The sequence below is a fragment of the Fundulus heteroclitus genome, chromosome 4 (genome assembly GCF_011125445.2).
Source record: "Fundulus heteroclitus isolate FHET01 chromosome 4, MU-UCD_Fhet_4.1, whole genome shotgun sequence".
NCBI classification, from domain to species: Eukaryota; Metazoa; Chordata; class Actinopteri; order Cyprinodontiformes; family Fundulidae; genus Fundulus; species Fundulus heteroclitus.
Window position 1 is genome coordinate 14,937,430 of NC_046364.1, and position 13,575 is coordinate 14,951,004.

The 13,575-nt window shown below is 41.3% G+C and overlaps 1 pseudogene; it reads left to right on the forward strand.

The window, feature by feature from the left end:
- Positions 1 to 7,635: 7,635 nt before the first annotated feature.
- LOC118562833 lies at positions 7,636 to 10,738 on the forward strand (annotated as a pseudogene).
- The last annotated feature ends 2,837 nt before the right edge of the window (positions 10,739 to 13,575 follow it).

Consider the following 13,575-nt stretch of genomic DNA (forward strand, 5'->3'; position numbering starts at 1 on the left):
CAAATATTCAAGCCATTTTACAAATAAATAAAAAAAACAACAAATATTTGACAATTGGCTCAATGTTTGGAAGAATATAAAGGCACAAAGACTGACTAACGGCAATAACGGTGAATATTAAAGCAGTTTTCAGAAAAAAAGCCCAGATAAACCTAAAAATGACGAAATTTTCTCCTTATTATATGTTATACTATCAATTATTTTATACCGTATCGATATTTATGGTTCTCTTTCTACTCGGGAGCAGTGAAACGTAATTTAGCTCAAATGTGCACCGTTAATGTGCAGCTGAACGAAAATAATTTATTGAATAAAGTCTGACTAAGTATTTTTGTGCCTAAAGACGTCAGGAAAAATCAGGAGAATTCCAAAAATCGGGGAAGAGGTCATCACCCTTACAAAGGCCCACAAGGCCGTTCACAGAACCAATCATCGATGGCGCTCCATCCGTGGCTATTGCGGTGAGTTTTTCTAAAGACATATTCGCTGTTTTGAATACTTCCATCATCGCTTCTTTTACGTCAGTGCCGCGAGTTCTGTCTTTTAATGGGACAATATCGAGAAGCTCTTCTTTCACCACGCAGTCCTCAGAAATCATTCGTACAAATATTGCCAACTGTGGCTTGTCCTGTATGTCGCATGACTCGTCTAATGCTACACTAAAATAAGCACATGCGTTCAGGTCTGCATGTAGATCAGATTCAAGCGCATTATTTATGTCTGATATTCTGGTTTCAACTGTGTGTCGTGACATCTGGAGATCAGTGATGGAATCTTTGAGTTGTTTGTTATCTGGAGCCAAAATGTCAATTAAATCTCCAAAACACTGTTTTAAAAACTCGCCTTCGTTGTATGGTTTTTTAGCACGGGCAATATTCCATGCCACTTTATAGGATGCAAGTGTCACAGCTTCTCCACGCTTGGTCAATTGCTGAAACATTTGAGACTGTCTTTTTACCTGGCTTTTCAATGTGCTCAATTTTTGCTTCCGTAGTTCAGTACCTTTGGGGAAATCCTTGTCAATATTAGCATGGAGTGTGCTAAAATGACGCTGAAGGTTTGAAGCCTTGTAATGTGATATCGTGGTATCGCATAATAAACAGAGCGATTTGCCATTCCGTTCAATAAAAAAGTAAGCATCTTCCCATTCTTCCAGAAATGTCCTGTGTTCATCGTCATATTTTCGTTTAGCTTTGCATTTTGCCATTTTTACAAAGAAGGTAAGTCGTCGTTGTCGTCACTGAGCTATATAATACACTGGAGTGCTAATCACCGTCTGTTTGAACGAGTCGCTTTGAAGCCACCAGCCGCCATATTGGTACTCCCTATTTCCCCTCAGTAACTAGGGAATATGTGCGCTACAGCATCAAATAACGAGGATTTTCTCATGTTCAGGGGGGCTTAAGACTTTTAAAATGTCAAATGCCATATAGTTTTATGTTATGTTCTAAAAATATCAAGTACTGAGAAAGTCATGTGCTGAAATATTTTGCATTTTATTCATTTAAATATATATGTTTATCATTTATAAATATATAAATAGCAATATACAAAAACATATATTTACATATGTTTATACATATATATACATATATACATATACACATACTTATATATACATATATTTAATATGAATAACATGTAAAATATTTCAGCACCTAATTTCCTAGTAGTTGACAGTGTTAGTACATCCACTGAATGTAGAATTACCTATGACACGTTTTCACTCAGCCAGAAAACTGCTTGTTGTTGCAACCAAATCCTATGGGATTCTGTGAGAGTAGGGAGTAGCAAGATGGCGGCCAGTGACTTCAGTTTTTCGGCAAAATCAGCACTCCAGTGTATTATATAGCTCAGTGGTTGTCGTCGTCGTCGTCTTCTTCTTCTTCTTCTTCTTCTTCTTCTTCTTCTTCTTCTTCTTCTTTTCTATTATGGCGGATCACAAGCAACTTTAAGGTGCATACCGCCACCTACTGTACAAGAAGGTAAGTCTGCGGTCTGCATGCATATATAATGTTTACCTAATTTCCCGGCATGAGACGTAATCCGCGCATATGATTGGCGGTCACTTACGTCTCTTACGTCTTACGTCTCATAAAAAACACCCAATCTGTCAAATTAATTTATTAATTTTAAAATATTATTTGTTTTTAATAACCCCTGATGGATTTAAGTGTGTTTAAGATATAAAAAAAAGAAGAAAAGAAACATGAAACGATGAAAGAGCCACAGTATATAGAAAATATGGTAACAGGCAAAGAGCCGCATTCTTATTGGTCGAGAGCCGCATGCGGCTCAAGAGCCGCGTGTTCGCCACCCCTGGTCTATAGCAACAAGAGGGTGGTCTAGGCGTGTGAAAACTATCCTGCTCCTTTGACACTTAAACCTTTATTGAAACATTAACTTATAAACAACAAAGACTGAACACATGTCTGTTGTTTTCCTGTTTCAGTCTGCATTCACGCAGCAGAGTGTTGTGTGGTGCAGCTCCAAGGAAACAGAGCGCCACAGAACCCTGTTACTGGGCTGTCTGTGAAGCTAATAGCAGCTAGCGCTAGCTTAAAGTCTGTTACAACCTCTCTGATGAACGTGAGCTTTGAACTTCCAAACATTCCTGTCGTTGTGGGCAAACTGCTAATGTTTTTGTTGTCCCCACTGACCCTAAAACCTCTCCATTTGAGCAGCTCCAATATTGGTTAAACTCTGAGGTGTACATCTTCAAGAAAGGGCTTCTCTTTTGGTCAGGACTCAGAGTACATTGCTGTTAAAACTGCCTTCAACGGTGCTCAAGCAACTTCTAGTCCACAGAAGCCTGGCTTTGTCAGGCTGGACTCAAATGCAGATAAACTGGAAGGTACAAGATTTTAATAATGAAAAAAAAACTATTTACAGCAGGCATGAGAAACAGGGCAGGGAAACAAACCATGAGGCTTAAAAGAGAAGTTTGGGCCTATAAATAAATAAGAAATCCTCTACCAATGTTAACTAGAAGAGTGGTCAAATATGCTGTCAGAAATATAGGACCTTGTTGAAGATACTTGCCCAAATCTTAGTGGTGTTATATGTATATTTGAGACTGTATGTATTATTTTGACTCTGTAAGAAAAATAACATTAAATTACAACTTTTTAACCAGTTTCTACTTTTTGAAAATTATCGTGTTTGTGCTGTATAACTTTTTCCCTTCAGAATTAAGATGGTATTCCTGCCAGTCATGAGTCTGTGTGTTAAACCTCTCATCAATAGCCCTCAAACATCCTGAAAAACAATGCTAAAGATCTGCACAGAAGAATATGATCTAACTCATTTTTTTTATACTTACTAAGGTAGCTTACTTTGTTTTGCGTTGAGGGTGATATAAGTTTAATAGAAACAGTAACAAACGGTTCAAATTTATTTCTTCTTTCAATTTCAGACATGTTAAATGTTGACAAGGGTGGCTTTGGGGAAAATGGGGCTTTCATCTGTTATTTCATCACCACTTTAATGGCAGCCTTCACTGGCGTTTCACTTGCTGTTCTAATCCAGACAAAGAAATCATCCAGGCATGCCTCAGAGTCCTCTGCTGGCTAAAAGGAGGTTGTGCAGAACGCCGAGCCTTGCCTGGATCTGACCAGGTCTGCAAAAAAGACAACATGTGTTAGTTTTTTTTAGATTTCTTTGTGAATTTAAAGTTAGTGCAACAAATCACCGCCTTGTTGCTAGGCAACAAGTTAACGGCCATGAAGAAGTGCCAGTTCTTCGGCTAACAGTAAAAACGTATGGATTAAAAATTGTAACTGAAGGAGAAAATATACAGTTGACCACATATATAATTAGGTTTCAATAGATTTTTAGTTTGACTGGCTAAGAAATCTTTAACATTAGTTTTTTTTTTCCTTGTTGTGAAAGAAACTGGTTTTGCTGTCTTGGTTAAAGGAAAATACTGGAGAACTGTCTTTCTATCCATTTACCCATCTTTACCACTGGGGTGAGGAGGGAAATCACAAAATAAACTACACCTAGTTAATTACGAATCTCGCATGTTTGTCAGCCAAAAATCAAAGCATAAAACAGAGGGATTATTGTTATTATTATTATTATTATTATTTTATTGTAGCTTAACTGGAGTTTTAGCTCTAAATGCATTTTAAATATATATCATAGATGGATAAAATGAACGCCATCGTTTTTTTCTCTTTAATTTAATGACACTTTTTTCTACAAGATCATCACCTTAAGGACAGCATCGGGCCCGGATCTGTAAAACCGAGCTGGATCTGGGTCTTTTTTCACAACGGGCAGAAATCAGCACGGATCTGGGCCAGAAGTGGGCCGCAGGTGCTGCAGAGCTCCTACATGTACCGTCAGATTTAAATATAATATAATATAATATATTATAGCACTCTTTTGCATTTTAGCCATGTCAGTTAATATTACAGTCATTACATCCTCACAACCATGCAGGGGAACAAGAAGAAGACTGAAGAAGCTGTGGCAGACGGAAACCCCAGAACTATGATTAATTATCCTGACACGGAGGAGAGACACAGCTTGTTGGTTTTGGAATAAAATCAACAAAATCCTTAACTTAACTCGCCTTTTTGTTCTCTCTCGTAAATCCCATGCAAACTGTCATGTTTCTTTAAGTTTGTAAGGAAGCCTTCAGGTAAGTGATTGTCTTTGCACTGGGGCATCCAGTGAGAAACGAAGGAGTGAAGCTGCCAGTCCATCATGTCTTTCATATAAACATCTGTTATTTCAAAATTCTCTCCAAAAAAACTCCTTTAACAAAGCTTTTTCTGACTCACAATCCTTTGTAAAAGCTTAATGACGGAGTTAAAGGCTGTCCGAAATCGGCACAGCAATCCAAAGCTCCTTTCCTCTATAGTGTTCTCACTGTTGACCCTATGAAACATTTTAAGAATATTGAATTTACTGTTTATTTAAACACATAATAACAGAATAAAACTTTTCTGCCTGTCCCTTCATTTTTCATGCACACCAGTCTCATCAGTTCCGTGAGTGGGAGTCGTCCAAAACTTTTTTATGACACATTAATTCATCTATTAACTGTATATTTTAAAGCTACCAAAGATATTTTAAATGTATATAACTTAGAAAGAGATATACAATAATACAACACTAAATGCTATGAGTAGCCTGCAATGGTGTTTAGGATCCAGCAGGTGTCATCGCTACCATCGCTAGTTCTGATGTACTCTGTGTACATTAGAGTAGTAGCTTGTAGTTCACTTCAAACTAAGCTGGTAATGTTTTCTCCTTTTCTGTAATTTGTTTTATTGCACGTTCCTTTCCTTGGCTGCAAATGGCTGTTTCAAACTAACTCAAGGACACTGAGGACTGTCACAAAAGGACCCACAGGAGTTTTTGATATTGGTACTTATATAATGTTTACGTCAGGGCTGGATGATAGAGAAAAAAAGCATATCGGTAAAAAAGAAATCATATTGATCCACATCGATAATTATCAACAAATTCAAATGTATATTTTAAGTGCAGCCCTGGCCATTTTATTTTATTTGACCTTTTTTTAGATACAGAACGCACAAACACCGAATTCAAACTAAACCCTTTATTCAACCAAGGTTTTACAAAAACTGCTAGATTTTAAGAAAGAATGCGTGCTCTCTGAACTCTTTGAAGGAGACGAAGCGTTCCTGGGTCTGCGTTCGTGATTAGTTGGGAGGATGTAATGACTGTAATATTAACTGACATGGCTAGAATGCAAAAGGAAGAAAAACTGCTATTCTATTGAACTTTTTATTGACCCTTTTTTTCTGTCATCGATATACGTCTGTCGATCCATATATATTGTTATTGAATTATTGTCCAGCCCTAGTTTATGGAATGTTATCATTCTAAGCTTCACTTTTATTTACCATCATAGAATTTTTGTTTTGTTTCACATTAAAATAAAAATTTCTTAAGCAACAAACGTGTGCTGTATTATATTATATTATATTATTAGATTAGATTAGATTCAACTTTATTGTCATTACACAGGTACAGGTACAAGGCAACGAAATGCAGTTTAGGTCTACCCAGAAGTACAATAGCAGCAAGTGCAGGATAAACAATGGTTCCATAAGTACAGGATATGGGTTTTTTACTGAATAAATATAGAGATGGATACTATTATAAACAGAATTTTACTCATATATGTCATGAGTGGTGTGGGACTGAACCCGATAATCATCCGAAACAGAAATTCATTAAAGGGATTTATTCAGGGATATGATGAACACAAAAAGGATCCAAAAAAGGCAGACATCCAAAAACAACTGACGGGAACAGGCGAACAAACTGGGCAGGATAAACAGAAAACAGGTTAATCAAAAACAGACGTAAGGTGTCAGGGCTCTTACCGAGGCAGAATGCAGAACACAAGGAACAGCGCATGGTATGTAAATGTGGACGACCCGACAACTAACTGAGGAGGGAGTGAGGCTTAAATAGACGGATAACAGGTGAGCGGAATTGAAACTAATTAACACAGAGGTGGAAGCAATACAGAAACTGACACGGAGCTGGGGGGGAAAAAACCTAGAGTCCAAGGACATCAATGAGGACAAAGCGCAGAACTAATACAGAAAACAGATAACAAATAATGAACCGGCTAACAGGACTCACGAACCTAGAACACAAATAACCCAAGAGGCAGGAAACAACACTAACCAAATAACACAAAACATTACAATATATATATAAATATATTATATTATATTATATTATATTTAAATCTGACAGCGCTGCATTTTGTGACTCTAGTTACTGTACCGGGCCAGGTCTGGGCCAAATAGGTCTGAAATGAGATCATGATGAATGGACCGTGTGAAGCAGAATTGAGATACAAATACTGGACAGAAAAAAACGATGGCATCAATTTAATCCATCTATGTATATATTTAAAATGCATTTAGAGCTAAAACTCCAGAAAAGCCATAATAATAATATAAGAATAATAATAATAATAATAATAATAATAATAATAATAATAATAATAATAATAATAATAATCCCTCTGTTTTATGCTTTGATTTTTGGCTGACAAACATGCGAGATTCGTAATTAACTAGGTGTAGTTTTATTTTGTGATTTCCCTCCTCACCCCAGTGGTAAAGATGGGTAAATGGATAGAAAGACAGTTCTCCAGTATTTTCCTTTAACTAAGACAGCAAAACAGTTTCTTTCACATCAAGGAAAAACAACTAATGTTAAAGATTTCTTAGCAGTCAAACTAAAAATCTATTGAAATCTAATGATATATATGGTCAACTATATATTTTCTCCTTCTGTTACAATTTTTAATCGATACGTTTTTACTGTTAGCCGAAGAACTGGCACTTCTTCATGGCCGTTAACTTGTTGCCAGGCAACAAGGCGATGGTTTTGCATAGCACTCTGGGTAATATAGTTCTTCATTAAAACTATCAAATCGGAGACTTAAACCGGATAAAACCTGTATAAATGAAGTATATACAATGATGGGACTCTTGATAAAACATTATAAATATATATTTTTTAGTTTTTAGGTTTGATTTATGATGTTTTAGTTGGTCTTGTGATTTCGCTCCCTCAGTGGTAAAGTCCACCCCCCCACACACACAGCCTAATGGAACAGTCCACTTTAAGTCTTGGAACGAACCTTCCGAACTTTTCTCATTTTGTCTTCCATCGAAGCTACAAACAAGCCGATATACATTTCCAAATTTCTACACTTCCGTTGAAGTCTATACCACGACGAAAACATGGTAAGAGTAGTTTTAAAGGTTTAAGGAGAGTTTTATTGGAATGTAAGCTTATAGAGTTATTTCAGGGAAGATGAACCGGTTGTTCATTGTGTCAAAAACGACAGTTTTAACTCCGCAGAAGCGTAGCGAAGAAGATTTTAGTTCACTTACTGATTTTTCCTGACGTCTTTAGGCACAAAAATACTTAGTCAGACTTTATTCAATAAATTATTTTCGTTCAGCTGCACATTAACGGTGCACATTTGAGCTAAATTACGTTTCACTGCTCCCGAGTAGAAAGAGAACCATAAATATCGATACGGTATAAAATAATTGAAAGTATAACATATAATAAGGAGAAAATTTCGTCATTTTTAGGTTTATCTGGGCTTTTTTTTTCTGAAAACTGCTTTAATATTCACCGTTATTGCCGTTAGTCAGTCTTTGTGCCTTTTTAAAACTGATCCAACGTCTCTAACGGTTTTAGTTCCCGCCGTTGATCCAAACGGTCGCGATGCCAGTCACGTGATCAGGGAACCCGTTTGAAAAACGCGGAACTCGGAGAACCCAAATGGATTTCCCTTTAAAGTTCTGCTGCTGCTTGATTAACACCGGTTCTGTCTCCACAGGTATCCATGTTCTGCCTAAGCAACAACTTTGGACCAGCGGACAGAACCGGCTGACTGAGCTGGGGGCGGGTTTATGGAGACCGTTGACCAATCAGACTGTGTTGAGCGCCACGATCGATTGATTGTCGCGCAAGAGGAGGAGGTAAATGAAAGCTAATGGGCCTTTCAGACAGGCTGCGACGACCGCACTGCTGCGCTGTGAAACCCATTCTTTTCAATGGCTTGCGCCGCGCCAGGGCGGTTTATCGCTGCGTCGAGCAAAGCGCAAGCATAGCGCAGCGCACCGCTTCGCGCGCCGCGCTCAAAGTTCAACATAGTTGAACTTTGAGCGCGGCGAGCGCGGCGCGCCGTGACGAATGCCCGCGTTGCCATAGAAACCGCAAATGCGCTGCGCTGAACCCCGCGGCCAGCGCAGCGCAAATCGCTTCCTGTCTGAAAGGCCCTTTAGTCGGACTCGGACCCCCCCCCATAAAAATGATCATGGTTTTTATGTTATTTATCATTTCAATTTCCCCCACTGAGGAAGAATAAATCATGATTTGCATTCTAGAGAAAGAGGAAATGCAGCCAGGAGCCAATCAGGGTCATGTGTGGCTCCAGGTCATTTCAGGCTGAAATGTCCCAAAGTTAGCTGGCATGGAAAGCACATTTCAGGCCATCTTTGCTAAGAAGTCATTTGTTTTGTGGCTTTTTTCTCTGCCACCAGCTTAAGAAATCCCCGTCATCTTCAGAAAATCTGATGAAAAATAGAAATTCTGCTGCAAATGAAAGAAAAAGATGGTTTATTTCTGTCCCTGTTCTAGTAAGATGAGCAGCTCAACCTTTGTTGTCATGGAAACCACATCATTAGCACACATTAGCTAATTGAAGTATTTGCAGCATTTTTAGTTATTTGCGATCATCGTTTTTAAAAACCAGCTGAAAGCGTTTGTTCCACCGGGCTTGTAGGTGGCGATTTTTTGAGCTTCTTTTTATCTCCATCTTTTAACTTTCCCTCCTTCCTCCTCCAGCGTGAGTGCATCTCCGTCCACGTGGGCCAGGCCGGCGTCCAGATCGGGAACGCCTGCTGGGAACTACTGCCTTGAACACGGATCCAGCGGACGGCCAGATGCCGAGCGACGTGACCATCGGAGGAGGAGACGACTCGTTCAACACCTTCTTCAGTGAGACCGAGGCGGGGAAGCACGTCCCCAGAGCCGTCTTTGTGGACCTGGAGCCACCATCATCGGTGGTGAGTAGCATCTTTTTGGCCTCAGTCGTAACCGAAGCCACTAAATGTTGATTAAAACGAGCGTCTCTCCTCATGATGAAGGTGCGACCGGCAGAGCACGCACGGCACCACCCCGAGCAGCTGATCACCGGGAAGGAGGACGCCGCTTACAAATACGCCCGGGGACACTACACCATCGGGAAGGAGATCATTGACCCGTCTGCACAGGATCCGCCAAAATGGTGGGTAGACGCGTGTGTGTGAGGACCATGGTTAACTGGTTCTGGTGAGCGTGAGTTGAATAATGCAGCTGCCTCTGAAGTGGGCTGAGAAACGTTCTGAAGCCTCATCTTGGTTGTGTGTCCTCAGGCGGACCAGTGCACCGGGCTTCAGGGCTTCCTGCTCTCCACAGCTTCGGTGGAGGAACCGGCTCCCGGTTTCACCTCCCTGCTGATGGAGCTGCTGTCGTGGACTACGGCAAGAAGTCCAAGCTGGAGTTCGCCGTCTACCCGGCGCTCAGGGGTCTACGGCCGTGGTGGAGCCCTACAACGCCATCTCACCACCCACACCACCCTGGGCACTCGGACTGCGCCTTCATGGTGGACAACGAGGCCATCTACGACATCTGCCGCAGGAACCTGGACATCGGCCGTCCCACCTACACCAACCTGAACAGGCTGATCAGCCAGATCGTGTCCTCCATCACCGCGTCTCTGCGCTTCGACGGCGCTCTGAACGTGGACCTGACTGAGTTCCAGACCAACCTGGTGGCCGTACCCCGGATCCACTTCCCCTGGCCACCTACGCCCCGGTCATCTCCGCCGAGAAGGCGTACCACGAGCAGCTGACTGTGGCCGAGATCACCAACGCCTGCTTCGATCCGGCCAACCAGATGGTGAAGTGCGACCCTCGCCACGGCAAGTACATGGCGTGCTGCCGGCTGTACCGTGGCGACGTGGTGCCCCAAAGACGTCAACGCCGCCATCAAGACCAAGCGCCAGCATCCAGTTCGTGGACTGGTGTCCCACCGGCTTCAAGGTAGGCATCAACTACCAGCCTCCCACGGTGGTTCCTGGAGGAGATCTGGCCAAGGTGCAGAGGGCCGTGTGCATGTCAGCAACACCACGGCCATCGCCGAGGCCTGGGCCCGGCTCAACCAGGGATAGAGTTTGCACATATAAGGTTTTAATTACTTTGTTGTTGATTTTCTGTCTAGAAAAGTCATTTGATCCAAATCTTTCTCGTCTCTAAGTAGGGTGATGATCCCATGGGGTATGGCTCTGGTTACAACGTCAAATTCTTTTCTTTGGAGGATGGAAGTGAAATTTATGAGTGAATTGTCATATGTTAAAATTTGTTTTGAGTTATTTAACAGTTGGGCTACCAGAACAATATCATGTTTTAAACCAGTTTCTATAAAGAGAGTCTTGTTTCTATGTATGATGTGCATATTGTTCCAGATAAAACATTTATGAGGGGAGAAATTGTGTTTGTATAAAAGCGACCAGCAAGTTAGAGCCTGTTTATGGAAGTTTTGACAGTTTGATTGGCAGTCTGTGATGGAGTACGGGCACGGGCAACTGAAGTAAGAATGTGATTTTGCCGAGTTTTTCAAAGATGAAGTTTGGAACAATTTAACAATGTTCACAGACTGTTTGGATTTTTCAGGAATCTTTTAAACCAGTTAATTTTTAATATCTCATTAAAAAGAGAGAAGTTGATTACCGATAAACCCCTTCCTCAATTTTATTAGTCAAGATGTTTTTTCTGATTTTATGGGGCTTCTTCCTCCATATAAAGTTATATGATAGCTTGTCTAGATTCTGTAAAACAAACAATATTAGGACAATATTAGGATTTTTATACAGATTAAAGAGAATAATTGAAGAGTCTCAGTATCCTGCCTAGTTGTGAATGATAAACACAAATTATGCAATAAGCAAAAATCATTAAGAGTTCATAGGTTCAGAAACACACCAGAGTAACTCAGAAGAAATTAAGTCCTTTTTAATGCTAGCAGTAGTCGTCGAAGTTTCTAGACATAATATCTGCAGAAAAATACCCAACAATGCTCCGCAGTGCTGAAAGAATGGAGCTGGGGTTCAGATGAAGAGCGCTGTTAATGGCAAAGATGGCAAAGAAAACTGGTAAATGCTCGGGAAGGGAAATGTTCTGTCAAAAATTTAGACCACAAAACAGAACCTTTTTTTTGTTTATTAAACAGGGTTTTTTCTCAGTCAGTGCTGTGAGGCCACTTTCGATGTAATGGGATCAGACAACCAGCCAACATTGCTAGGAAAGGTCTAAATAAGCCAGAAAATGCCTGATGAGGCTCACTTTTCACGTTAAAAATCTATTTTGAAATTATCAACCATTAAGCAGATATAAAACGACATTTCTTTGTGATTTTTTTTCTTTATTGGTCTAATGTAATCATGAACAATGAACAATAAAAAATGGAGGTTTGGACCGCGGAGGACCGGTTAGCTCCTCGTACTCCTCATTCATCTCCTCGATGGAGTCGACCCAGCCTCGCTCGTAGTCCTTCTCCAGGGCGGCCATGTCTTGCGCGGCCTCGGAGAACTCCCCCTCCTCCATGCCCTCGCCCACGGACAATTTCAGTGGGGAAATTGAAATGATAAAATAACATAAAAAACCATGATCATTCTCAGCCCACAGAACGTTTCTCAGCCCACTTCAGAGGCAGCTGCATTATTCAACTCACGCTCACCAGAACCAGTTAACATGGTCCTCACAACACACGCGTCTACCCACCATTTTGCGGATCATGTGCAGAACCGGGTCAATCATCTCCTTCCCGATGGTGTGTATTGTAGTGCTCCCGGGCGTAGTTGTAAGCTGTGTCCCCTTCCCGGTGATCAGCTGCTGGAACAGCTGCCGGTACGTGCCTCTGCGCACTCATCTGAGGAGAGACGCTCGTTTAATCAACAATTTAGTGGCTTCGGTTACGACTGAGGCAGGCCAAAAAAGATGCTACTCACCGATGATGGTGGGCTCACAGGTCCACAAAGACGGCTCTGGGGACGTGCTTCCCCGCCTCGTCTCACTGAAGAAGGTGTTGAACGAAGTCGTCTCCTCCTCCGATGGTCACGTCGCTCGGCATCTGGCCGTCCGGCTGCAGTAGAGTTCCCAGCAGGCGTTTCCCGATCTGGACGCCGGCCTGGCCCACGTGGACGGAGATGCACTCACGCTGGAGAGGAGAGAAGGAGGGAAAGTTAAAAGATGGAGATTAAAAGAAGCTCAATAAAATCGCCACCTACAAGCCCGGTGGAACAAAAACGGCTTTCAGCTGGTTTTTAAAAACGATGATCGCAAAATAACTAAAAATGCTTGCAAAATACTTCAATTAGCTAATGTGTGCTAATGATGTGGTTTTCCATGACAACAAAGTTGAGCTGCTCATCTTACTAGAACAGGGACAGAAATAAACCATCTTTTTCTTTCATTTGCAGCAGAATTCTATTTTCATCAGATTTTCTGAAGATGACGGGGAGGATTTCTTAAGCTGGTGGCAGAGAAAAAAGCCACAAAACAAATGACTTCTTAGCAAAGATGGCCTGAAATGTGCTTTCCATGCAGCTAACTTTGGGGACATTCAGCCTGAAATGACCTGGAGCCACACATGACCCTGATTGGCTCAGGCTGCATTTCCTCTTTCTCTAGAATGCAAATCATGATTTATTCTTCTCAGGGGGAAATTGAAATGATAAAATAACATAAAAACCATGATCATTTTTATGGGGGGGGGGGGGGGGGGGGGGGGGGGTCCGAGTCCGACTAAGCTTTCATTTACCTCCTCTCTTGCGCGACAATCAATCGATCGTGGCGCTCAACACAGTCTGATGGTCAACGGTCTCCATCAAAACCCGCCCCAGCTCAGTCAGCCGTTCTGTCCGCTGGTCCAAGTTGTTGCTTAGGCAGAACATGGATACGTGGAGACAGAACCGGGTGTGAATCAACAGCAGCAGAACTTTAAAGGGAA